The sequence below is a fragment of the Chlamydotis macqueenii genome, chromosome 9 (genome assembly GCF_036417535.1).
Source record: "Chlamydotis macqueenii isolate bChlMac1 chromosome 9, bChlMac1.mat, whole genome shotgun sequence".
NCBI classification, from domain to species: domain Eukaryota; kingdom Metazoa; phylum Chordata; class Aves; order Otidiformes; family Otididae; genus Chlamydotis; species Chlamydotis macqueenii.
Genome location: NC_141564.1, coordinates 20,034,902 through 20,062,864, shown reverse-complemented (window position 1 = coordinate 20,062,864; position 27,963 = coordinate 20,034,902). Strand labels below are relative to the sequence as shown.

The 27,963-nt window shown below is 44.4% G+C and overlaps 1 protein-coding gene across 3 annotated transcripts in view; it reads left to right on the top strand.

Moving 5' to 3' along the window:
- KCNMB2 (potassium calcium-activated channel subfamily M regulatory beta subunit 2) overlaps nt 1-27,963 on the top strand; it is a 147,117-nt gene that overhangs the window by 42,381 nt on the left and 76,773 nt on the right. The window contains exon 1 of one of the 3 annotated variants that reach the window (XM_086754974.1): nt 4,658-5,011. The exons of the other annotated variants lie outside the window; for them this stretch is intronic. The gene's annotated coding sequence lies outside the window, so the exon portion shown is untranslated. Of the gene's footprint in view, nt 1-4,657; nt 5,012-27,963 lie in introns of those variants that run through there. 3 annotated transcript variants of the gene reach the window in all.

Below are 27,963 nucleotides of genomic sequence, written 5' to 3'. Positions count from 1 at the left end.
GAAGGAAGAGTTAACCAGCCTTTATTTTTGCCAGTGAGTGTACGTACTCTGTTCCCCATCCGCCCCCGTTAAGTATGAAATGTAGCAGATGTTTTGAGAGTAGCTAGCCCGATCTATCAGCCTCTATATACATGAAGGTTGAGTTAGTGAAGAAGAAGGCAGAATAATGTTTATAAGAGAAAAGCAAGAAGATTTCCGACACCTGGGCAACTTAATGATGGCAGATGGCAAAAGCTGAAGGCAAAAGAGAAGGAGCAATGCACACCAGCAGCTGTTGAACAAATGGGGAGTAGAAAGGCCTCCACTGAAACTGCACAGGGAGAATTTAATACCGGCAGTTCTGTAAGAATGATAGTGTGAATATGCAAAGAGGAGCCTGTGTTTTAACTCCTCAGACGACTATCGTCAGAAGTACCCAACGGATTGTCAACCAAGGAGATTTTCACAGCAAGAAGCCATCTATTTGCATCAAATACTGTCAGCCTGCAAAACAGCAACTTCTGGGTCATTTAACAACACTCCAGATGTAGTTATTTTCTCCTAGGCAAGTGGCTCAAAAAGAGCTATGCAAAAAGGCAGAGTCGCATGTAAAGGGGGACAATCAAGCAGCATGTGGAAGTGATTAGCTAGTCTGTGTAATGTAACTCAGTTAAATGAACAGATTTCCAGGACACTTGGGTGCCCTGTGATTCTCAGCACGAGACTGCAAGACTATGGCCAAACACAGGGTTGCATTTCACCATCAGTAAACAAGTGATTTCTGACTTTATGCTAAAGATAATAGTTTATGGCTAGCCACCCAGGACAGACTGGCTGAGTGTTCTCCTGTGGCAGCATGTCAGCTATTGCACTCTGAATTTGTAGAAGACACAGGTGCTGCCTATTTTAATGCAGAAAAAAAAAAGAAGGGAGACCAGCCAGGGCTATAAATGGGAGTCATATCAACTGGCTTTCTTGATAATTATTTCGTTTAGAAGACAGAGGTGGAGTTAATGCATGTAGCCACGATCACCATTGGGAATTTATCTTCCCCCACGCTGGACTCACCCTTTCTAGGAAACAGCTGCCATCTGCAAAACTCAGTTCTGAGTTCAGGCTCCACAAAGCCCAGGAGTATCTGATGTGTATATGACAGAATCTGGCCTCTTTTGAAGAATCCTCCTTCTTCTTAAGACTAATTTTCATTTACACTGTAATTATACCTACTTAATACAATCCCTTACCTGCTGTGCACATCACCTCTGTAGCTCTGCCAGGATAACGCTGCATCGACCACTGACGCTCTGCAGAGAGACCCAACATGGAAGACCCATAGATGGATCATTCTTGTGATTCCTTTAATACGTGATTCACCCCAAGCGTCTATGGATTAGTGAGACTCCCTGCTGCTGTTTGAAAAAGACTCAGCAAGTGGGAGGAAAGAATGCTGTCTGATAGGTGTGCAACTTCAAAACAAATTCACACTGCTCCTGGAGAATTTCCCACTACAGGGGAAGAAAAGGTTATTGTGTGTGTAACCTGCAACTTTAATTATATTGTGTACTTTCCTGTGCAATTAGAAATATGTATTTGTAACAGATAGTTACACTTTCTAGTTATGTATCCATCAAATTGTCGTTATAATTAGGATGACTCATAATGAAATTACGCATTAGTTGCTCATTCATTATATTGTTTGACTTACAGTCAGTACACAAACTACAAATCTTCTGAATTCTACCTCTCCTTCATCCTCCTTGGCTGTTTCCTAAGCAAATACTGGTCAGAAACAGGTGGAGGCATTTTAAATTTTTGCAACTTTTTTTGCAAGCAATGGGTTTTCTCAAAAAGGGGCTACTGCAGCAGAGATGAGCAGCAATCTCAGCTCCTGCAGAAGTTAATAGGATTTTGCTGATGGAGGGCAAAGTGAAAGCACATGCGAGCCCTCTGTTTCCCAGGGCAATCCTACTTTGCAACATTCATACAGCCCAGGAAGTCAGAAAATTGCCATACTGATCCATCATTCTCTAGATCTTCTTTCCGGCAAGGACCAGACTGGTGTGTCAGAAAAATACAACAGCAGTAGAGCCATGGCAAGAGCAGAGGATACGTACGAGTCCCGTCACTTATGGCAGCTGCTCAGTGATTAGAAAAATCCTGAGGAAAGGGGGAGTATCTCAGAAGATCTCCTTAAGGAGATCCCATTTTGAACTCATCAGCCCCTAGAAGATCCTTCTGATCATCCTCCATTGCCCTACACCTTACACTGTGGACAGTTTACCCCCGTTTCAGTTACCACCCAATGTAAATACATCTCCTTGTCTGGTCCAGTACACAGCTCTCACAGTTAGTTATCACTTGTTGAGCACCAAGTCAGAATGACGTTAACCTACTGCAAAGGCTTGAAGCCTTTGGGATCACCGTGACAGGGAGCTCCATGGGAAATTTATTCACTGCATAAGGAAGGGGGGAGCTAGGATAGTCATCCACTTTTTATGAGCCACTTTGTATTCAGCATACATAACCGGGGAACTGTGGACACGAGTGGCAATGATCACCTGCTTTAACCTGTCATCGAACACTGTCGTGTCTGGCTTAGTATTGAAATCTTGAAAGATGGTCAACAAAGTCAGCATCCCTAGTCCTGTGTATCTCCAGTAGGAATCTGTCTAATGTCTCTTGAACTTCTGTGTCATCCCACTTACAAGTGAATTCCACAGTGAGCCCCTTCGTGAGACAGAAGTATGTTGCTCAGGACAAGGAGAACTTTTCTTCTTTCCCCTTTTTTTTCTGCCTCAAGATGGATATAGTGCTTATGAAAGATGCTAGAGAGGTGGCAGAGAACAAATTCTTTAAATTATTAACAAAGTAGATATTATCCTGGCAGCCATGCTAGCAGTCAGCATGTAATCGTCCACCCTGAGATTCATGCCTACAAAATCAAAGTCCCCTTTGCTCCCGACAGTTCTGGGCGAAGCTTAAGGTGCTAATAATCTGCCACTGTAAACTGAGAAACAAAACCGGAGCCCTGAGACTTTGTCTCGATCACACTGTGTGAAAAGGAGTGAAAATAGGAAGGGAGGACATCCAAGAGTGACAGCAAGTACTGGCATGGGGAACCACAGAGTGCAAAGGCAGCCCTGCTAGGAGCAATGTTGATCTGGGGGGGAAATGTCATGCTTGTGGTGTCTCCAGATGTCCCCACCAGCATCTATGACTTGCTCGCACCAGCAACAACCTTGCTTTCACTCGGTAGTTTCCATGAAGGCTAATTCAGAAGGAGAGACCTGTAGCCCCCAATGACCACACACATTGACGTGCTGTTTGGTAAAGCCCTTGGCAGTATGGGCACCTTGTGTGCTGGTGACAGGAAGGGATGTGGAAAAGAAGAGGGTTTTAAGTGGGCCACCTTCTCCCCAGGAACAAGGAAGAATTTATCAGCTGGTTCAGCACAGACCAGCAGCCTCTCTGGCAAGGGCAACTTTCAAATAGTCTGTGACAGTCACCAGTGCGAAGGACCAACACAAATCCAAACCAGATCTTTGCAAAGGAGAAGGCTCAGACCTTAACTGAGCCCTCACTGCCCTCAGGTTCCAACCATTTCAAAACCTTATGCATATTTGCCGTTAGTGCTCTCCTAACCCCTTCATTCCCATGTTGTGAGGCAGCCACAGCTGGGTTTTCACCACGATCTGCTTTCCTCCTTAATCTCTCTAAGCGCCATTCATTACTGAGATGTCTCCATGCATGGTATTTTCACTTTAAGCCAAGAGCTGTGAACAGGATGGTACCAAAAAGTTAGGCAAGTGCTGAACAAGCAGCAAAGGTGCCAACTCTCCACTTGCTCTCTACCAGCCTGCCTTGGCACCAGGTTGCCTCTCCAGTCCTTCACCTGTGTGCTATTGCTGCTGGCAGGGACACATCTGTGCTGGTGGCTTGTACCTGTGCGCACTAGGGACCACGCAGATCAGGAACACCGTGCTGATGCCAAACAGTAACAGGTTTTGCTCCATCTTGACCCAGGGCTGGTCAAGATCTCAGCAGAGCATTCACATTTCTGACCGGGAATCTAGGGTTGTGCAGGGTTTTCCTGAAAACAGCGATCTCCAATAGCATTCTCTCACCCCACCTCTTCTCCACGTCCCAGGCACTGCAAATGCTATGCATCCCTCACATTTCTTCTGTTCATCATTATCCTGGCTGCTGTTAACTTGCAAGTTTAGATTGCAAGACTCTGCTATCTGCAAACAGCATTTTGCGTTTTGGGAAGCGCAGCGTGCGTCTGTGACTCCGCAAATACAAACCACGGTACGGTCCGTACATCCCCCTCATTCCCTTTGTGCCACATCTGCCTTGCAGAGTTTTATGAACTTTCCGCCTCCAATCGCTACTTCCACTAACTCCTGCGCCAGCCGCGGCTCGCGGTGGGGGCGGATGCTGCCGCCTTCATTTTGCCATTCACATCAGTCCTGAGAGCTACGGCACCTTCCGCTCCTGGGAGTGATTTTCTCCTCAGTTTCAAAACAATGTGTGAAACCCTGCTCTGCAGAAACAGTAGCCTCAGTAAGTTTAAGGATGACTGAAGCTATTTCTTCTCCTGGGGAGGTTTAAAAGCTACGGAGGGATGAATGGGGTCAGACCTATCGCTGCATTCCTAGCAGCCATCCTATTACAGCAGTGAATACAAGCAGGAATGGCATGTCCAGCCTAGGTTAGTAAACCCTACCCAGTGCATGCCTTAAAAGCGCTACGAAACAGCCTTAAGTCAGCTCCAGATAACTAATTTCAAGCATGGCTGTCTAGTGTGCCTGTCATTCCTATTGTCCTTCTAAACTATTTCAGACATTTTGAGCAGGGAGCACTAAGCTATGAGTTAGCAGGGGTTGTGACATTAATGGTCCAAAAAGGTTTAAGCACCGGGAGGGAACGATGACAGCGCTTAACAACTGGTGGCAGTTCGGAGGATTCCGCTGGATCTCTGTTTATTAATAATTAGGCTTCGCCTCGGAGGAAGATGTGACAACTATCGGAGGTAGGATTTGCATGGGAAACAAAGGGAGCTGTTGCTGTTCGGTGCCCATTGTTTGTGCTCTGCTCCCTGGCTTTCCCAGCGCAGCCAGGTGCAGCCAGCAGCGGCGGTGGGGAGGGGGTGACGGGATGGTGGCGGGGAGAGCCAAGGGTGGAAATACTGTTGATAGTCCTGCGTTTTATGGCAGAAATGCCTCCAGGACAAACCGGCTCAAATCTCGCTGCCTGCTGAGTGTGCATTCCACGCTGCTCTTCCCATGGAGTAAAATGCATAGAGGTCATGCAGAAAACACTTTACGCCCTTCCTACCGAGCCAGCCGGGCTGTTTCTGAGGTGGGAGAAGGGAGAGGGGAAGCTGCTCTAAAATAAAAGGGGAAGGGGAAACCTATGGAGCCTGTAAGACGAGGGGGATGTGTTATCAACGCGTTAAAATGTGTCTGGAGTACCGCCGATGTAATTTGAAAAGGAGAAAACAGAGCCAGAGTCAGGGGCAGGAGGGATTTTCCGGGTGAGGAACTCCTTAAGGTTATAACCTATTGCAAAGAAAAAAAAAAAAAGGCATGATGCGTCCATCCATTTTGCATAAGCAGAGCTTCCTCTGCACTGTTGGCATTGTTTTGCTGGATGAGCATTGTAGTTTCAGACAAGAAAAGGTAACGATTTCCTCCCATGCCACCACCAGCCCCTGCCACCCTCCCTCCCTCTGAGAAACAGCAGCGTGGGGAAGGATGTAAATGGCATTTAGTTGGATGCTGAAAAGGTTGGGAGCAGGGGCTGAGGGGGAAATGAACGCTCAGTAGTGGCACAGGAAAGCTTCCCCTTGGAAACCTTGTTTCTCCCCAGCCAGAAGTCCAGGAGGTGATATGCAAAGTTAGAAGCCTCACGTACTTTTTTTGTGATGCGCCTGCTTAGCATTACTAGACAAGAAAATGTCCAAACATCAGAGAGTCAGGTCTGCATGGCAGATCAGGGCAGCGAGGTTTGCACGGGGTCCTGGTCAGTGCTGGGCTGCAAGTTTGCATTTTTGTCTTTGCATATGACCCTCACCAAGAAAAGCAGAGGGAACTTCATGAATAAAAATCTCATGTCCATGCATATGCAGAATCCCTGTCATTTGGTGTGTTTGATCTGAGTGTGACGTTCCCTGCGTTGATGAATTGTTCCGACGTGCACATTAAAGTTTCATTTCCAAACAACAGAGAGACTTCAGAGTGAGTGGTATTTAGTAACAATAAAATGTTCTGCTTGCGGAAATGCTCCTCCTAGGAGCTATTAAAAATGCACTTAAAGGAGCTGAGAGTCATATCTTGCAGTGAGAGGTATGGTACCACTTGCTCTGATACATTTTAAAATTAAGGCTATGATACCATTTTAAATCTACTTTAATGTGAGTGTCATTAAGCATAATCTACAATACAGTTGTCAAAAGCTCACAACTTAGAGAATTCTGTTAGACTTACTGTTTTCATTAAATCTTCATTAGAAAAAGAATTCCTATATAGCACAGACTAGCTAAGTAATTTGAATTTACTCACCCTAACTAATGTTCCCTTTAAGGAGAATTTCAGTGTGTTATCCTACGTTGTAAATAGGTCATGATATAATTTGTTTAATAAAAAAACACTGGTAGCAATTTAACAACAAAAGTACTACATGCAGTCAAAGTAAATGCAGATTGTGCCAAAGAGAAGCAATATTGGATCAGGAATGGTAAGAATTCCTTTTAAGAAACATAACATAAATATTCTCCCATTTGATCTAAGCAACAACTTTTCAGTCAAATGCATTACTTTGCATTGCAAATTGGGAAAAAATAGTTTCAACCTGTGTTATACACACTACTCTGTACATAACGATAACAGTGAAAACTTTCTTCCAGATAAATTGTTTCTAACAGTTTGTGGTGTGGATCAAAGAGATATTATGCAGAGATATTAAATCTGTGTCAGAAATGAGCAATGCGTGTGGAAATCAAGTACCTATTTTTTCTTCTCCATCTCACTTTTGTCCAGAGGCTTAGACAATTTTACTTCATTTGACTTCAGTGCCATTCTGGGGAAAGGGGCTGAAGGGGTAAAATGACAAGGAGGTGGGAGACTGCTTTCAGCCTGCTCCCAGCCACAGACTTCTCGGGGGACCTGGACAAGTCCCCCTGCCTCTGTGCAAAATGGGGAGGGTGACAGCCCTGCCTTGCAAATAAGGGTGAGGATAGTGTACTGACGATGCAATGGAAGTGCAGATGTTGGTAGGACGAGGGGTAATGGTTTTAAAATAAGTTTTTAAAACGTAGATTCAGACTGGACATAAGGAAAAAATTTTTTACACTTAGGGTGGTGGAACACCGGCACAGGTTGCCCTGAGAGGTGGTGGAGGCCCCATCCCTGGAAACATTCCAGGCCAGGTTGGACAGGGCTCTGAGCAACCTGATCTGGTTGGAGGTGTCCCTGCTCCTTGCAGGGGGGTTGGGCTGGATGGGCTTTAAAGGTCCCTTCCAACCCTAACTGCTCTATGATTCTACGTTGGTGCTCAAGGAATGAGGCTGAACATAGAGCTCCGGATAAGGCAAAATGCAAAGCAAAATTTTGTAGGAGGAGCAGGTTAGTATCTTGGGCATTTTCAGCTGTAAAATAAGACATATTGCAAATCCCATGATCCAAAACTAAGTCTGCTTTCAAAACTATTATGGACAAATTTGCCACTTACAAAAACTTCTGCCAGCAGCAAATATCCATTCATCTGAGAGCCTGTCAGAAGTGACTCCAAATCTCTCAGCATTCCCTTTGCTCCATCAGTGTACAGCAGATAATGAAGCAAACCATCAGATTGATTCACCGTGCTGAGAAACAATTGCCCTGTGTTCTTCAGAAGCTCAGTGTGCACATTTTGCCATGAATCTCACTTTCCCTTTGCTTATGAGTTTTCTGTGGACCTCAGGCAATTTTCTAATTTATTTATTTGTTATTATTTGGGAATTTCTTCAGTGAATAACTCTTGGCTTCTAGATCTTTTAGGAAAGGCAAATGTTTGCAAATTCATGCTGTGTTACTTAGTTCAGTCATGTGGTGTTCCTTGATTAGATGATTTGTCTAGCTAACTCGCAGAAAGCGAATTGCCAATTTCACAACCAAGTATACTGTTTCATATTGGATTTCCATCACTATCCGAGCAGTCAGGTTTAAAATTCATGTCTTGCAAGTAGTCATACGAGCGACACATAAGCGCTGAAGTGCTCCCAGCAGACAGATGTGAGAGCCAGGTTAAACAGCTTTCCGTTTCGTATGAATATTCATGCAAAGTGTTTGAATTCCTGCAGCTCTGTTAAAATGAATCGTCAGCACCATCCATCGCACGCTGCACGGGCCCTTCGCTCACGGTGTTTGCAACGTCCCCGCGTTCTCCCTAACTCATCTGTATAACGTGGGCAAGTGGGTGACGTGGTTTAGCTTCCGTCAGGCAAGGGTCTTGTGACGTGCCAGGGAGCTATGGAAGAGTTGTAAAAATAATAGACAAGAAGGAAACTAACTAACTAACATCTGGTGCATGGTTTAAAAGCAGTGAAAATCAGTTAGGTGAAGAATTTCTGTCAAGTGTTTTTTTCTCAGAGACAAAAAAAATATTCAGCTGTCAAAACACCAAGCTCTTTTGACTCAGAAGCAAATGAGGAGGAAAAGGTTCTAAAACCTTTTCTTTTTACGCTGTACTTATGTCATATAGGAAGAAACCTCAGGTCTCCTACCAAGTGAGCTGTATTGTCCAGCTACTTCCCGCTTTATGTAGAATAAGCCAGGTGTGTGCTGAATCAACAGGGCTGCTGCGACTGCGCAGAGCCAACCAGCTCCCATTAGATGGCCTTTTTTTACCTTTTCAATAATTTTTCAAGTCCAGTGATCCTAGATACCCTTATTTATACTAAAAATTGCCTGCAGCAAGCGCTGTGTGTAAGCCACACAGTGAGAGTGGCTGTGGGCAATCCATGTGTGTTCATGTTCTGTCAGGGCACGCGTAACACCAGGTTAACACTGCTCGGGGAGAGTAAGAGAATGGGAAGAATTAGAGAAACTAAAACTCAAAGCAAACACAGAGGATCTTTGCGAGGACAAAAATTGACTTAGTGTAGTCTGGAATTAACTTCCAACTTGAAACTTCCCCTGGATGCCACTAAAGCTCCTATTAGGTTTTCAAATACCTCTTTTTCTCTAGTATAAAGCTCTCTTATTGCCCATAATTAGCCCCCATCTCTGCTTGTACTAAGTGGGACAGTTTTATATGGACCATTTTTAAAGAAGCAGTTAATTTTTAAAGGGAAAGCACAGAAAAAGTCAAATGCCAGCTCTCCCCACATTGCCAGCTGCCCCTCCAGTCCACGCTTTGGTGCCTCTGATGCTTGGCCAAGAGTGGAGAGCTCCCACTGGCAAGCCCTGCAGAGACACACAGCAACATCTTAGAGCTGTAGCATCTTCTTCTAAGATCCTTGAAAGGCTGGAGGCAACAACACAGTCACAAGTACAACTGGGTGTCCCGACTGTTTTTTTATTATCTACTTCTATAACTCCAAAGAGGGAGTGACCTGGCAGCTCTGAGGTCCTCAACAGTCTTTCAAAACTACTCCAGTAAATGCACAAGCTCTTTAAGTAACCTTTTGCATAATCACATAACTGGAGAAAACCTCATCAAAGCCTGCACCAGCCTATCTTGCCTGCTGAACCCTTGCATCACAACTCCCTGTCACAGGGAACTGGTAGATCCAAAAGCAACGGGGAAGGTGTCCTTCAGGGGAAAGAAGAAAAATGTCAAACTAGCTGTAGATGTTAAATGTCTTTAAAGCACTGAAAGGGGGTTACAGCTAGACCCCTAGACTGCAGATGTGATGGGCATAAAGTAGCCAGGACCTGTGCCCCAGCCATCCTGGGTACCCAGCAATTTTGTCTGAATTCAGTGTTCCTCTTGCTCTGCGTGCCACAGCATTTTCCTAAATCAACCATCGCCAGAAGGGTTTTGAAGACCCGAGGAGGCAAAAGAGCATTTGTCCCATTTCCCCACTTCCCTTTCAGTAGATCAGAGTGGAACTGAAGTTTCTACTTAAGCCCAAAGTGGTTCACCTGTCCAAGGTCACCATCCTGGCAGGAACCGTCTGGACAGCACTGTCCTTGCGTGCCTGCTGAGGCGCGGTACCAAAGAAGGGACGAGATAACATTGCCCGACTTAAAGAAGTGTTGCAGAAAACATTTAATATACTGTCTGTATTTTACTTGCGGGCAAGCTATTTTCCACCTCAGCAGAGTGGTACTCCTTACTGACAACCATTAGTTATTTGCAAATTTGGATAGGTCTTATAAACGTCAGGCTCCTGAGTGAATAAATAATGTTTCAGAGCAATAACTTGAAATAAGTCAAACTAGGAATGGTGAGAAGACCAGGAGTATGGTCCCTTTGGGACTCCCTACAACTTCTAATTAATATCTGGTACTTAAAGCATCACAGCCCATGGTTAAATCAAAGTCAGAGGAAACAAAAGAATATTAAATCCTTCTGGAGACTTCTGTCCCTCTCCAACCACAGGAGCGGGTGTGCTCCTCAGTGCTACTGACAGACAGACTGACTCTCTGACCTCAAATAGGAGTATGTGGGTTTTTTTGGGGGGGACAGCCCAGGGGACACCACAGCCAGGCTGCCCTGGCAGCTTGCAGCTGCCCCACGGCTGGCATTGCTCCTTGTTCTCCCATTGCCTTCCCATTCCCATCCAGCCACCCCCTCCTGCACCTTCCCAGCCTCTCCTGGCCCTCTGGGGAGCCAGTTCAGCTCACAAAACCTCCAGGAAATTGTGCTTCAGTTTCAGCTGGCTGAGGGAGCCCAGTTGGGAGCCAACGAGCACCACAGCTGTTGCAAGGAAACAGGAGAAGAGCATAACTGGGGTGAGGTACGGGGAGCCAGGAGCTCCCCGTTGCAGTCCCAGCACAGCTAAACACCCCTAAATTCCTCTCTCCTAATGACCCAGTGGGGCTGCTCCAGAAACAGGATTCAGATAACCACATCTTTACCAGAGCAACACGTTGCAGAGCCCAAGACTTATGAAAGAACTGAAGGGAAGAAAAAAAAAAAAAAAAGACAGCAGCTTGTCTGTGCTCATCGATCTTCGATTTCCGGGGCCCATCTAGCTATTGATGAGCAGTTTTCAAGCTTATGTGTTGAATTCCAGAGCTGCTGTTGTGGTGATAGGGAAAGAATTGATTTGGCTCTGAAAAACAGTCCTTGTAGAGCAGATGTAAGGAGGACTGTTGTCATTTGGTGAAGTTTACTGATCCAGGAAATAAGAGTTTCAGAAAGCAAGCCTAAGTAAAAAACATCAATGCAACTAGGACATCTCTCAATTCCTTCAACAAAGCATATATACTTCAAGGCATGGGGAGCAATAATCCAAGCAGGGAACAAAGAAAATTCATTTGTAACCAGAGCATTTTATTAAATGAAGGATCTGCAAATAAAAAGTCTCTTGACTTTCGAAAACCCATCTTAATGATATGTCAGGGTATAGCATAAACTTCTGACAAATTCCCCCTCGTCATTTGCTGCCACGTAACTTGGTGATTTTGCTGCCAACTCTGCTCTTTGAAAGCTCTCCTGCTCTCCTGATTATTAATTGCACGAAACGTTTATTCTTCCTTTTTGGAAAAAGTGTCAAAGGACATACTATCTGGTTGTGAAACACCCCAAGAAGTCCACAGCAAAATCTCATCTGGTAGAGTTTAATTAAGATGATCCAGTAATTTGTGCGCAGCTGATTTGGAAGGATTTTGTCACAGATAAACAGGCTTTGAAAAAAAAAAATTGCTTTTATCTCTTCTTGCTTTCTGTTTTAGTCGTATTTCAAGTGGATTAGCATAATCTTTCCTCGACCAAACTCCACAGCCAGTCTATTCCATCATTGTTCTAATATTACAAAAAGAAAATGACTGAAAGCAATTAATTAAAAATCTCTTCAGAGATGCATATGTGGATGCGCTTATTCACTAAGAACTTACAAAATAACTCTGCATTTTAAAACAATTTATCTGGTGCATTAAGCATGAACAGGATATCTTTGTTAGACGCGCCTGCCTTGAGATAGCTCCCTACATGAATATGCTTGTCGTGTAGAGATATCTGCAGTAACTCAGCTCAGTCAGAGGATCCCCTTTTAAACTAAGTTTGAGTTTCTAGGCGGGTTTCTTTTTTCTTTTTTCCTGTGTGATGAAGTTGATTGATTTCAAGTGAGGAGTCTTTCCCTCCTGGGACCTGGACTGTCAAAAGCCATCACAGAACTTGCAGAATTCTATCATAACACCAGAAGCCTTAACTTTGCTCCAGAATCCTCAGAGTTCAGGGAAAATTCCCAGTAATTGACAACAGAAGTTTTCTTAACAATGATATTCTGCCAGACAGAGATATTATTTTCTGCACACACAGGCACAGACATGGGGGACAGTACCAACACAAACAGTAAACTCTATTGACATGAGTGAATTTATCACCGGCATGGAGACACAAATATCTTCACACTAAGACCTTGGATTGGACTAATCATAAACTCTTAACGTCCATCAAAAAGGCAAATTCCCATTTTGTAAAGTTTATTTGATTTCTTATGAACCAAATAAAAACTCTAAATTTCCTTGAATTCAGCATGAGGGAGAAGGAAGTCAAGACTCTTGATCTCCAAGCTGTGCCCTTCCTCAATAAGACTCCAGCACATCTGTGCCATGAGTGCAAATAAGTGCTGGCATCCAGTACAAGGTGCAGAGGTTCTCCCGGCAGAGCAGGAGGAAATTTCCTCCACAGGGATGTTCCTGCGCTGTGTTCATCGGCCCTGCTAGTCCAGAAGCACGCTTCCCAGGCAATTCAAATACACCTAGGGAAGTTCCTAGAAGATTTCACATACTCCACCTCTCCTATGAGCAGGAAATCTTGAACAAAGGAATTTCCCTGGCTCTCTTTGTTTCCAAGTTCACTTATACTCTCTCCAGCCTCCATTAAACCACGCCATTTGCCTACTCTTTCTACTCTCCATTCTCTTGTCGCTGTTTAAACAGCCTCACGTATCACAGCCTGCTGGTCACTAGCCAGGTATCCAGATGGTACTTATGTACCACATTGATCGATGCCTTAGAAATAGCAGGGAGAGAGGGGAAAAACATCACTGGAAGACTTCAGATGCTCTTTTTGATAAATGGCAATCTAATTAGCCGGTTCCCTCCTTTGGAGAAGCTGGGGAAGAAATAACAGTTGCAGTCTCACAGAGCAAACACGCGAGGACACGTCTCTCACTGTCAGGTTTTGGCTTTCCGCTCAGAGTGGTGTCAGGCCGATGGTCCATCTATCCATCCCTCCTCTTTGAAAGACACCAGGCTTTTTCTTCTAGTTTTGAAGGTTTCTCTCCATGCCCGTCACCGTACTGCCTCAGCGCCACTACGCTGTGTCAATGGCTTTTGCAGAGACAACTGGTTTCTAGAATAAAGAGCAAACACTGCTCACCTTAATTGTGTGAATATCCCTCTGGCAACAATCAGGCTAATTGCCTCCGTCAGGCCAGCAGGATTTGGCTCTAAATCAACCACCAAAATGATTTAAGCGCAAGTGCACGCATTCCTGTACAACTCTAAGGCCCACTCATTAAACGTTATTTACATCTCACTCAAACACCGTTTCTTTTCTCTCTTCCATTTGCCAAGGGGAAAGGTAAAAGGGATGAGGAGCACCTGTGCGAGCAGGGGGCTGATATATGCTTTCTTTACCTACAGAAAATTCTATTTTTTTTTTTAATCGTATTAAGCAATTAGCATGTATCTTGTGGCAAATATTTTAGCATGATAAAGAAGTACCAGCAGCTTCACTTCAGCAATTGGCTCTGGTCGGGGCAGGGAGTTAAAATTCTCGGAGCCAGCCGGTGTACTGCACTTGGTGCTCACAAACCGAGCTATCTGGACAAGGCGTTGACAGGAAAGGTTTGAAATCCCACCTCCGCCAAGGGACGTGTGGCACAGAACCAGCTCTTGAGGGCGAGACCTTCGCTTGGTCATTCAGAGAACTGTGTCTTTTCAAGCAATGTTCTGGGCCGTTTCGACTGTTTCTGTAACCGCAGGAATCAGGAAGAGCCCCAGGCTGCGGTCAGTCATGCCTGTCCCGTAAGTAGTGGTGAGCTGTTCCTGGTCACCACACACCTCGCTGCGGCAGAGCCTTTCCGTCACCCACAGCAAGAACAACAGCCACCGCTCAGACACACAACCACCAGCCTCTGGGGCCTCAAATTAAAAACCCAGCACACCTATGGAGTCTAGGGACCCTGAGGGCTAGCCAGGAGATGAGCAAGGTGGTGAAGGGACCTACAAACTGCCTTGGTCCCTGTTGAGGTGTTTAAGTCTCTTATGGGAGCTGAAGCTTTTTCTAAGCAGTCCCAGTTCATTGCATCCCCTCTTACAAAAATCTCTACACGTCTCTAATCATTTTCACTGTCAATCTCTGCACTCTTTTCATATCCATTAAAGACTTTATGAGATAGGAAGACCAGAAATGAAAAAAAGATTCTGAGGATAGAGCATGCAATTGATTTATGTTAATGGCACTGTAATAATATTTTCAGTGTTTGATTTCTTTTTTCATTCTGTACACAGCTAAAATGTTGATTACTTTTCTATTCCTCTCTCATTTATTGAACAGCCACTTACGTTGGACTTCACAAATTCATTCTTAGGTCTGTCTCCTCAGCAGTTAAAATATAATTAATTTAAAATCCACCAACACACGAGAATTTGAGATGATTCTTTCCAATCAATCTTACTAGAGTTCATCAATGAGTTTCACCAGCTGTCATGCTGCTCAGACATTTGTCTTTGTAAAGCTCCTCTGACTTCACTAGCTTTGACACATTTAACAACCATTAATACTAAAAAAAACCCCAACCCTGTAATTTCTATTGAACCACACCATAAGCCTTAGAAGCCCCCCAGATGTGCATGAATAAATATCAGTTATCTGTGACAACATCCTTAATGATTTTTGTATTTCTTTACACTGACAGCTTTCATCCCTTATGCATATGTCAGAGATATAAAAAAAGCTAAGTGTGTCAAGATGTGTTAGGAGTTTAGAAAGACAATCAGAGAATAAATGTTATTGCTTAATTTTGCCTTCATAATATATTCTGCCTTGAAAACTACATTAGGTGTCAAATTGCCGTACCCTAAAGGGATTAGAATACGGAAAGTATTCCTCAGTGATGGAGGGAAAAAAATCCCGACTATTTTTATGATAGAATTTGATAACCTGACAGAAGGTATCATACAGCACAGTGCCAGCAACAGCCAAAGACCAAGTATAAAGACCTTTTTCAGTCCTGTTTGTCAACTAAAGATGAACAAACTGTTTTCGACAAAAACCAGCCTGATTCTTGTCTCAAAGTTGGTACAGAATCAAATACAAGTGTTTCATCACAGGTGTGACAAAGCCATTTGCTTTTCCTCTGTTCATTACAAGGTGGCTGTGCACTGCTTTATTTTGGCTGGTGGGAGACAGAAATACCATGTCACAAATTTGGGATGCAATGAAAGCTGGAAACACCAACAATAACAACACTTCATCTTCAAAGAGCTGCCAAAATTAAAGGCTAGATTTTCAAAGCAGCTTGGCATCAAGAGTGCCTTCAGACTTCCCTGGGAAACGGAGAACAGGGGCATTGGGCTTCCATTTCCAGCCTGCCCCGTGAAACAACCAGCAGCCATCAGGCCTTTGCTGCAGGTCAGAAAACACGTGTGATGTGGGCAAGTGAGTTTACACTAAGGGACTTGAACGTCGCAAATAGTCACATAAACCTGGTAACCATGTCACCTAATAGCGAAAGTCTCTATTTTTGGTGGTGAAGCACTGACATTGTTAGCTGCCTCAAGCAGAGGCACAGGAGCACGAGATCTGAAAGCGTAACTGCGAGACTGCACAGCCAGCATACAGCAATGATTGTGTACCTTCATCCACGATACATAACATGAACTGGTAACTGAGCTAATAAGCAGAATTTTATCTAATTGGCATATTTGTTATTGATGTGTGTGACATGGTAGTCAATTAAAACCTCAGGTTGTACCAAGTGGAAGACAAACATATAGCCATAAAGATCAATTAAATGCGTTTAGATGTTACACATGAACACAACACTTGCAAAAGGCGTTGGACAGCACCATTGGGATTGTTCAAACCGCGGGAGGGGAGGCAGCACCCCATTCCTCCCAGTCCCACGGGTGCGCCGGCAGGCTTTGGAGGGGAGCTGGGGAGGGTCCTGCTTGGAGGGGAACTGCTGGGAAGATGAGCTCGGTGTGGCTGGAGCCTGTGAGCATCACATCATGTTGTGACCCCCAGCCACCTCCCAGGCTGGATTTCGGCAGGACTGAGGTCCCCACTGTGGCCAGAGCCCTCCTGCAGCCTTACCCAGGCACTTCTTGCTCCATTTCTTGCCCCCCTGAGCAAACTGCAGTTGGACAGGTCTGAGTAGATCTTTCACAGGAGAAATGAAACCCCAAGCGTTCGCTTTCCTGGAGGGCCCATTCATATTTCTGAACTGTTTGGTGCAAGCAGCAGAGAGGGATGAAAGATTGGGACACTAGCAACCGCAAATGAATTGCCGTATCGCAGGTACTGAATGATGATTTTGCAGCTCTCTGAGGCAGGTCAGGTGATAACTGTTATCCTGGGGCGGAGAGAAGCAGAGCGGTAGTGGTCTGGCCAGGGAAGTGAAAGGTGGAGCAGTAATTAGAGACCGTACCATTTTCTAGCTCTTTCTCTCCGGCTATTTTTTTTCCCTGGCTGGGAGGGTGTATTTACAGCATCACAGGAATAAGACCATCGGCTCTTCTTTCAAAGACCTTGTTGCCTGCCATTAAATTGCACTGTGTAATATCATAAATCCAGAAAAATGACATTTTCATTCATGAGGTTTCACAGTAACTACAGAAACAAATCTTCCATCCCTGAAGCAATGTCTACCTTTCAGATGCTCAGGCACACATTTCCCATGCCACAGTATGTTTTTTTTTTTTTACATTCCTTCTTATGTGTTACTTTATGTGTTATATTTCTGGTTTTCACATGCACATGACTAGGAAACATTGCTTATCTAAACTGAGTTCCTTTTCCTCTCTAACACATCTTTTTCATCTATAACTTATTTCCAGACATGAAAATACAGTTACAAATGATATCTGACAGCTTCTCCCCAGCTCCTAAGATTTCAGATGTGTCTTGCTCCATGGTATCTTTTTTGCTAAATCCATGTGAATAGGACAGAATATGTGTTGCAAAAGAAGCATTTTGTCATAAATTAACCCTGATTTCTTCGTTCAGATTCTAGTGATATTGTCAAATTACTTCACCTTCTGCTAAGTCCTGATTGTCTTTACTATCTATCCTCACAACTGAAAAATTGAACAAACAGGCTATTATGCATGAGAAGTAGTTTTTAACACAAGAAAATGAAACATAAAAACAAATGCTGAAACCAATAAACTTCAGAAAACACAAAGCTACAGCTGTCATCCTTGTCATCAAGAGTGCCAACAGCATCACAGATAAAAACAAAAACCCTCAGATTCAATGTTCCATGATGGTACAGTGCCAGGTACCAGCCCACAGCAAGAACTGATCCCTGCTCAGCAAAGGGTTAGTGTTTCAACTGAAAAGGTATGGGAAGAGGGATGGTATTTTCTTGTTTGAAAGCAGATGAGCAAAGGCACAGAAAAATTGTGCATATTGTCCAAAAATACATAACAAGCCTAAAAACAAAGTTAGGAGTCAGTCTCCCAAATCCCAGAACAATGACTATACCCCAGTTGATGTCTCCTACGTTCATGGAATCACACCCATTTTTGCCTTATCCACGGGATCAGTGCCCCTGGTGTGAGAGCTGCCGCCTCAGTAAGACAAATGCTCTGCCTAGACACAATCCTGCCTTCAAACCCCGCTAGCTACGGTCTTCTAAGGAAGATACAAGAAATTCCTTAATTGGTAAATGCAAGATAATCTATGCCAATGAAGGTCTTATCCTGACAGAGATTAACTTTAAGCCTTGAAGCATGAATTTTTATGGCTCTTCCAAAATCTAATTTATTAGTGCTAAATATTATTACTCAAAGCATTCGCATTTCCCATAGACATGTCCACTCCCATCTCAGGAATCGCACTCCCACAGTGAACCATTCGGTTACCTATTTAATTAGCACAATTTTCTGTGACAGATGTTAGAGGAGACACACAGGGTGTCAGTTAATGAGTACTATGAGGTTAACAAAGGAGGAGAATGGAGAGGAGCGCAGCATATTTTTGACTAGTCCCAGTATTCACAAGTGGAGTTTTAGATCAAGGTAAATAATGCTGAAATGCTGCCAGACTTGTTTCTCTGGATTTCTCAATGGTTTCCCCTTCACTGTTGCTATGCCAAGTTTCAAATTTGCTTTGTGCCAAAATTCATACAAACAAATTTGCAGAAAATTCATTTCAAAGCTTGACTTACGCTAATACAAGCCAAAACCAAACATGAAAGGAGCACGTCTCAGCATCAGGGCTACAGCTGCTCTTTCTGTGGTCACTTAAACGAGGAAGAGAAACAATAAAGCCAGATTTACTTTTAACTGATCACACTAAGCCCTAGATTTTGCATGAAGAGATACCAAATGCACCTAAAACTCTTAACCAGCTTTTTTTTTTTCAAGCACACAAAGCAAAGTCTAGATTTCAGATAGGAGGGAAGGAAAACTTCATGTTGTATTTACAGGTACACTTTAAACTCGCTTTTCAAGGTTCATTTTCCCTTTACAGCTCCCAGAAACCCATATAACGCTCCAGTTGAGATCAGCAGAATCAGGTAGCCAAAGGAAATCTGTGACAAGAAACTCATGTGGAAAAAAACATTATTTTTGTATGCATATTTTCTAAAGTTATTATCAAACTAGTGAAAGCTAAAACATTTACTTTCTGTTGAGTACCCGAAGACACTGAGATGCCCAGAGCACTTCAGTGCTGAGCACTGGGAGAAAATCCGCGGCAGAGGGTCCCTGGCCATGGGCAGCCGGAGCCTCTCCTCTTCCTCAGGTCAGTCCTGTTCCCACCAGGACCATCACCTCCTGTGGAGAGGTGAGGTTGGGCAGAATGCTGGAACCAATTAGAGATCATTAACACAGCTGGAAATCCATCCCAGTCAGCTGTTAACGAGGCATACAGGGGAAGATGAGTCTGTTTTTCACTTTCTTGAGTGGCTACTCAACAGAGAAATGTCAGTGGGAGACTTGCTTCCCCTTCCTCTCTCATGTGCTAAGGCAAAATACCCCAGGGTGCACATCAGCCACCCCATTTGCTCTTACCCCTTACCTCTCTCTGCCACTCCCTCTCCAGCTACCTCCAAATATCCCAGATCATCCTTTGCCTTCTTCTGCTGCCTCCTGTGGTCTCTTTGCTCAGAGAAGGCTTTCTCCACCCAAAGCCCAGGCTGCCACAGTGCTCACGAGACAAGAAAGGAGAAGGGTACAGCCAAGATGATGAACGTCTTAAAGACATAACTTGAAGGGACCAGATGTAAATTAAAAGTGGCCTTTGACCCCCACCTGCTTCTGATGAGTTGATGAAAGGGGTTATAAAGCAAGGACCAAGGCAGGCCTGCAGTTTCAGGGCCATTCTGTCCAAGGGAAGGTGAGCGCTGCTCCCGGCATGGTTGCCCAGACCTGAGAGCGTGGCACTTCCCAAACATCCTCTTTTCCACTCCTCAGCATGAGACGAAGCTGCGTGCCATTTACCCAAACAGCAGCTGCAGCTCAATTTGAGTCAGCCCAGTTTTTCAGATTTGCACTTGCATTTGTGGGCATTTTGCTTTTTTATAAACAGGCAATGACTTTAGATCAGCTGGGGATATGCCAGGGCTCCTTCTGCCCCTGCAGTAAAGCTCCCATGACAGTAGACTCGTGCGTGGCCTGAAAGCAGCCCAAGCAGAGGGGCTCCAAAGGCAGTGACTCAGTTATCCCTGCCCTAACAAAATACACAGAACTCCCAAAAAGCTGCTTTTTGTCTTCGAAAGAAAAAAGATGGCACAATCCCCTTCTTTGCAGGCAGGAACCTGCTCCTGCTATACAGCCTTTTTAAAACAAACCACCCAAGCAAATCCCCAGGGGAAAAAAACAAAACAAAACAAAAAAAAAAAACAGGCTGCCTTTTCCAGCTTCTCTTTCACTGTTGAGCATCCAGGCAGGAGGCTCTCGCTGCCAGTGATGGCTGGCTGAGCTTTCCACCACCGCAGAGCCAGTGCCCACAGTGCTGGGCTGGCCACGGCCACTCACACTCTGGTTGCCTGTTTGTGACTGAGCCCAGGAGAGGTGCAATCAGTACAGCACACTAATTGCTTCCACACTAACCAGCTCTGTGTGATTTTGCCACGCTAATTGCTCTGCAGTCCAGCAGATAATGACTTTAGGGTAATGCAAGCCATACACCTACTGCCGGGCACGCTCTGGTCATCGCTCTGACTCAGCCAGCCCAGTCTTCCGCCAGCTCCTGCTTTGCCCCGTTCAGCCATAATTCCCCTTTGCACACACCTCTCCGCACTGTCCTGTTGGGCAAGGGCACAGGTAAAGAGCAGATCAGTTCGGTAAAATTACCCTTCTCCCCTTCAATCCCATTTTCTCTCGCTACGTCTTTCCCCTGACCAGTGAGCAGCTGATTTTTGCAGCACAGGCACGGCAAAGGTGTGTAAACATTTATAGTGCCACTCAAGAGACGTTAAAGCTTTTAATTTTTCAGAACAATTTGCCTCCCTAGCTGTTCGCTATCTGCGTTTGCTCTGGCTGGCTAAGACCCCGTGGTATCTAAGTGTCATAAGAGTACAGTGCGCTTAAAACCTGCTCTTCTGCTCTCGTTAATTCTCTCTAGATGGCAGTGGAATATGCAAATATTTGCAGCCCCTCAAACCTGTGCTCCAGGGAGCTTTCCTCCCAAGTTGCAGAAAAGGTGTAAAACTACAGAACACAATGAGCACACAGGGGAAGCAAGTCTAAGAATAAAAAAAAAAAAAATCCAGCATGCACACAGAGCTGCATGCTGATGCAGATGATGGGTCTAGGCAGTTAAATCTTCCTTCCTCTTTTTGGGCTCGCAGTCTTTCACGCCCTGGCCAGCGAGTAGCATCACCAGTCAACACCACACAGCGAGTCCCTGGTGCTGAGGCTGTCCACATAAAAATAGTGGCAAATACAGAATAGCCAAAAAATGGAGAGTTGACACCTTGGAAATGTCAGTTCAGAATTCAGCAGAAAAAAAAAAGTGTAAATGACTCATTTTAAAGGACATGACTAGTCTTACTAAGAAGCACATTTAAAGTAAAATTATCTGGACTAGGGCAAAGAAAGGTCAGTTAATCCTTTTACTTGGAGCACGTCGTTATTCCCTAGGATGTACTTTTTCTTGTTCCATGCAAGTCTTTCCATCATGGGGGTCCTAATCTTCAGCATAATTAAGAATCATTGAATTTTCATTTTCACAGTTGCTTTGATCTCATCTTGCTGGGGGAAATGCATTTGCTAGCCCTACTTCTCCACAATATTAATTTTTCCATCGGCTTTACCGAAGCTATCATTTTACCGGCTGGCTTTTGTCATGTTTTAAAAACATCATCTCAGTAACATGGTTATCTTCCAGCCATATTTCACAGATATTGTGAAACCGGTTTATACTGATATCTTACTTAGCATCTAGCTGACAGGGCAATTGTGGGGAAATATTGCCAGAGATATAAGGCTGTTATAAGATAAATAATGAGCTTTAAAACTCAACAGGTTGTTTTCTTTAGAAGCAATGTTCCTATGCACAAAATAGCCACTTACCATACAAAGGCTTAGGTGGAAAGTGACCCTTAATGCGTGAAATAAATCCTAGAGAGTGGCTGAACAACAGCTTAATTCTGAGCTGAAGTTTTTCACGGGCTTCTTGAATTATCTAATTTGCCAGAAGTGAGTGACTGCTTCTGGGAGTGTACGATAGCTAATAATGCATTCTGGAGTCATTAAGGTTGATCGTGTAAATCCCTATTTGAGTGCTTTTAAAATGCATATTACTTTCTTGATAAACTATGATGGCTCCTTAGGAGCCATTAATACAAATTAGGGTGCATACCATACGTAGTAGAAAGCCTTATGAAAAGTACTTATTTCACATGCAGAGTAATCAGCTTTTAAGTTCTATTAAATACTGCAGATGTAATGTTTTCCCCTCAGTATTTTTTTTACTAATTTTCATTTCCTCAGATAAAAGCCCAGTTTTGAGTTGTGCAACCAGGAGGTGAGATGTCAGAGACCGACACATGGCAGGGAGGGGAGGCCAGGCTCCTTTTATTCGTACCAGTTAAAAATCTCTAGGTAATATTTTAATAAACATCTTCCATAATCTAAAAAGTGGATCGCTTTTGATCAGAAACTTCCTGTGTACATATGGAGCAGAGTTTCTTTCTTATTATTCTTTCCTCTAGGTCCTTACATCCAATGTCTTTTTTCAACATACCTTTGCCCTGCACAGCAAGCTCACTGGGGCAAATTCATTTTCTATAGGCACAGTGGGCTTAGGAGTTTATTCACCATGCCATAGAACTACTGCAAACATCAGCATCATCTGGAAAACCCTACCCTGATGCATATTAAATGGATAAAGCGACCTTGAAATCACCAGAAGTCACACATGATCTTCACAGATGGGTTATCACAAGTCAGATGAGGATGGCTTCATACGCATATTGTGACAAATAGAAAGACTGAATAGAACCTGCCTTCATACAGGGAAAAGACCTGAGGATGGGTCCTGGTTGGCTTTTCTAACAGGAGGATGGCTCAAATCTCTCCACATCATGTCCTTGCAGCTCACTTCCCACACCCCAGCACTCCCGCATCGAGCAGAGACAGCAAGCAGCCTCCTGTCTTGAGACAGGGCAATGCTGCTTTGCAAACCTTCTCTGGTGCTTGCAAAACACCCGAGATGGGATGGAAATGGCCGTCAGGGAAACGTGGAGAGCAGCTGTAGGAGAGCTGTAACCTGCTGCAGCACTCCTCTCCACCTCACATGGTCAGCTAAATTGACTTAACAGGGTCTATAGAACCAGGAAGAAAACCCTTTCCCTCCAGCAAATGCTGCCTTCTGATCATCTGTTACATTTTTTGCCAGCTTGTGTAGTGTCATGACCTAGTACCAATTATGTGTTTGAAGACTACCTGCTAGCAAAGAGCTGTTAGCTTTCCACTCCGTACTTTTGCTCACTAGAGGACTGCAACAGGCAGCAGCATACCACAGCAAAGAGGGCTTGTTTATCTGTTAAACCTGCAGGTATCCATCTACAAAGTTCTTTATTTGCCAGTGATGTATCCTCCTGCTGCTGCTCCCAGTGCTGAGCACATCCTATATACACGTATATATCTTCTTGACAGTCTAAGACAGGGAGGATTTGGAAAGAAATGCTGTTTTTCAAAACAACTTCAAGCAAATTCTCAAGCAAATTCCCCGCATCAGATGCAGTTTCCACTATTTGCATTTTTGTCAGCCCCATTCCCATCATTATCACATTCTGCCTGAAAGCACGTGGTTGCAGACTTTGGTGAGACCTGTTGAACACGACATCACTGAAACGTGTTAAAGCCTTTTTCAATGGCTCCTTTGTCTCACATGATCCATGATGAAATTTCTGAAGGAGTGTTTTCCTTCCCCACGGCTCTTCCCTCTATTATTCTTTTTCCTATAATGAACCCACTTCCTTTAAGTTCAAACTTTTCCCTTTTCACACCCTTTGCGTGGAAGTTTGGTATTACTATGGCAACCATGCGTCAAAGGTAGGATCCTTTCAGACTTGTTTCTCTCTGTCTTTTGAGCAAAGACTGACATATATGTGGCAGCAATGCTTGTAAAATCCAGTTTCTACAGATGTCAGTCTGAACTGTTTATTTATGAGGAGCATCGGACAGAGCAGGCAGATGCGGTGTCAGATTAGCTCTGCCTGTCTCACAGGTGCGGGGCAGGCGGCTTTGGATGAGCTCCAGGCACCAAACAGAACAGCTGTCAGAATAATGTTGCACCTTTGTTGTATGAAAAGCCGTGTGAAGCACCGGGTTCCTCACGGCTTCTTGCACAGCGAGAAGCAGCATTGTGAAAGCTTATAGTACAGTTGGGAGGTATAGAGAAGGTGATAATTTATATGATAATGTCTGATGATAATGTATGGGGTCTTCATTCCCATAAATGCTGAGACACTCTGAGTTTATCACTTTCCGCACAATTTTAGTTTCTGCACAATTACGCACTAAGGCCTTCAGTTGCCAGGACATATTGACTTTTTTTCCCCTGTTAAACTGAGCAAGCGTTTGAGCAGTATTCTATTAATGCAGGCCTGGGAGGCGGTTTTGGCATAGGATGCTCCTGTTGCTGCCGAATCCAGTGCCTCCAGTCATTGGCTTCGTGCCCGGGTTTGATGCGAAGCGGACAGCAGGGCTGTGCGAGACAGGCAGTTGTAGGCAAACAGATTGGGGTGCTATAAAATTAACACCTAAGCGTCAGGGAGAGCGCGAAAGCTAAAAATACTCACTCTGTGCCTACAGCCAAATTTGGAGATTGCATTAGGCAGGCTTTTTCTGTCATTTCTCACCCCAGCTCCAGGCCATCTCCTCCCAGCAGCTGAACCAGCAGCACTCAGCTGCTGCCCCAACAGTTTTGGGGTGCTCACTGATGCCCCTTCCATGCTCCCCTCAAACAGAGGTGGCAGCCAAGCAGCACGGCTCCAAAGCCATTGGCAAGTGTGAGAGTGCTGCTGGTCACTTTTCCAGCACTTTCCCACCTTGTTTTCTAGGCCTCTTCAGGTAGATCAGCGAAAGACTGAAAACACTGGAGTCGTACTTTCCCACAACTCCAAGCACGGTAGAAGCACTGGGAGGGCAACAGAGGAAAAACTACCTCACAAAATATCCAAGACACTAACCATTTAATATATGCAATTCTGCTAGAGACTCTCACAACCGTGTGTAATGGGCTGTGATCTCCCAAGAATATTTACAAAGTGGATTTAATGCCTATGGAGGGGCAAGGACAGGTACATCCCAGCTGTACAGGGCTGTGACTGTGCTCAACCCCCGCAGAGAGCGAGGAGAAGGATGAACTCCAGCCACAAACCCGTGCGGACCACAGCCAGAAGCGAAGTTTCATACAGAAAAGAAGTGTACTCACAAAGCTATGCAATAGGGAAGCATTTTGTTTCCTTTCCCTGCAGCCCTGCTGTGCTTTTCATTTAAAATGACTGAGAGGTGAAGTTAAATGTACGAGCAGCAAGGACACAGGAAAAGTTGATAATAGCCGTGGGCTCAATCTATAGGGATTGATCACGCCAGTGATTGAGCTGTTTTCCATTAAACAGCTGACAGCAACGCTGGGTGCTCCATTTACCCTTCCAGGGCCAGGACTTTTTACTCAAGCTTCCTCTCTGCCCTTTCCAGGGCTGTCAGAAAATCTGTCCATAGCGCTAAAGACTTAATCTCCTTGATTACTGTAGCAATCCAACACACTAATCAAGCAGATGGGAAAATTTCTTGAGCAGTCATGGTGACCACAATGTCCCAGGGGGATTTTTGATGAGACTATGAAGCCAAAGAGGCTTTCCTCTCTGTCTCAGAGCTCCCAGAAATTATCTCAAGACACTAAAAAAATTCTCCCGACAGTCTCATGGGACCTGCTAGTCACGACAGCACCCAACAGTCTGCTTTGATTATCCTGTGTGGGGGAAGATTTATTTCCAGAAGCACATACACAGGTTCAGGTTGCTGCAATGGTCCCTGAAAACACATTTTGACATTTTTGGAGGGTAAAACTCCAGCACAGATATTACACAGGACTCTCCCTCACCTCCTACCCCTCCAATCTCTGTATTCCCATCCCCAGAAAGTCTGGTCTTGTCAATCCACCTGAGGTATTTCAACCTCTCTGACCCATTACCAATCAATTAACTAATTAAGATGTTTCCCCTCAAGCTAAAAATCAAAAGTTCAGCAATTATTAGGTTTTCTTTAAACAAAACACCAAAACAGATCTTCTTTAGCCTGTTAAAACTTCCTTGAGGTTTCAAAGGACCTTGTTTCAAGCTGTCGCTCATCAGAGTTGTATTTAACAAGCTCCAAAGCAGCACATCCTCCAGCAGCATCTGCACCAGCTGTCATTCCGCTTGACCCACCAGCCACATGGGCAGTGGTGGGGCTGGCAGAGGACCCCAGCCCTCACCAGGACCAGAGCTTGGACCACTACCTCAGTTTCAAACCACACAATTACTCCCTGGTACCAAAGGGTGCAAGAAACTGCAGCATTAGGGAGGAAGGCAGGCTGAGGTCACTGCATTTTGGCCAAGAACATGCATCTCCTGCTGTAGAAATCGGGCAGGATGGCATCAGGAGGTTTGCTGCTTACCCTACTTTTGCAGCATTCAGCGCAGGGAAATAATGGGAACTGGATCACAGAGGGACAAGAAATGAGTAAAAGCCAGTGAAGAATTGGGACCAAGTATCTCTCAGAGAAAACAATCCCCGAGATCAGCGCTGAGTAGCTCCAGCCTCAACAACCTCAGCTGAAACATGACTGAAGTCTGGTGCGCGAGGCGGTCAGCCAGGAAGGGGAAATTATTTCATCTCAGGGTTGTTTCTATTTTTAACACATCTGTGATTATTCCTGCATTTCAAACAAAATGCAGGGAAGACAACTACCTGTGCACTGAATTGCAGTGGTAACTGAAGAAGTTTCAAGTGTAAGTGAAGCTGCAGAGGGAGGAGGAGACATTTCTTAAGTGGGAAAACTCAGTGACAACCAGGACAACTAAAGCCCTTTTACCCACCTGGTAAATTCCTCTCCTAGCAATTTTGGGACAAATCAGCAATACATTATAATCCCCAGAGGCTGATTAGGGAGCCTATATTATATCTGTTGATTTTTAGGCTAACTCTTAGAGATTCACAGCAGAAAAAGAGTTATTGGCCAAATGTAGCTTTTTTCCCCCCAATTTTTTTTAGCAATCTTACCCCTGACCAAGGAATAGCTGGCAAAAAAAGCAGCTACCCTCTTATCCATGGGAGAGGGTTCACCCAGCCACATTAATGCAGACAACTATGTTGTAGCAAGTAGTTAGCAATAATGAATAATTAATGAATAAATAATGTATTTGTCTCAATACCCCAAGGTCTTTGGGCACCTTCACAGAAAATAATTAAAACAATAGATTACAAATAAGATGACAAGTCCCCAGGCAAGTGGATGTACATAAAACCACAACAATGCAAACCAAAGAGGATGTGAATGCGATGTAGAAGCTAAAAAGTTCGTGCTTTTCTCTACAGACCGCACAGCTTCTGAGCTTGCGCCATGCCCCAGCTCTGGGACGTGAAGAAGCCACAACCAAAGACAAATACCAGCCCTAGCAAGCAATATTCACAAGCCTTACTGTCATGAAAACATCTTAACACTAAAGACTAATAGCTAAGGAGGGAAAACACAGGTTTGCAGACTATAGGGATACTCAAATCCATGAGTGCAACCAGTGTGAGATGCAGGCAGCTCCTGGCTATGTCTCTTGTGAGTCAATCTTCCAGACATCCAAATGGTTTAGGAGGCAAAGAGCAATTTCTGCAGCAATTTCTGCGTATTTCCAGCTTTACGCCTCTTAGGTAGAGCTCTCCATGTATTATGACTGCTAATAGCTAGGATTACCTGGCCAAACACCATCGTTAGCAGAAAGCAGCCAAGAAGCAGGTTATATAAATGGACACCTTTGATCTTTGGAACAGTCAGAGCCTTTCCAAAGCACAGCCTTAACCAGGAATTAAAGTAAGCAGCCTCCTCTCCCTACTCTGTACAAACACACAAACTGTTTTCAAACCTCTTTCATAAAGACTTGAA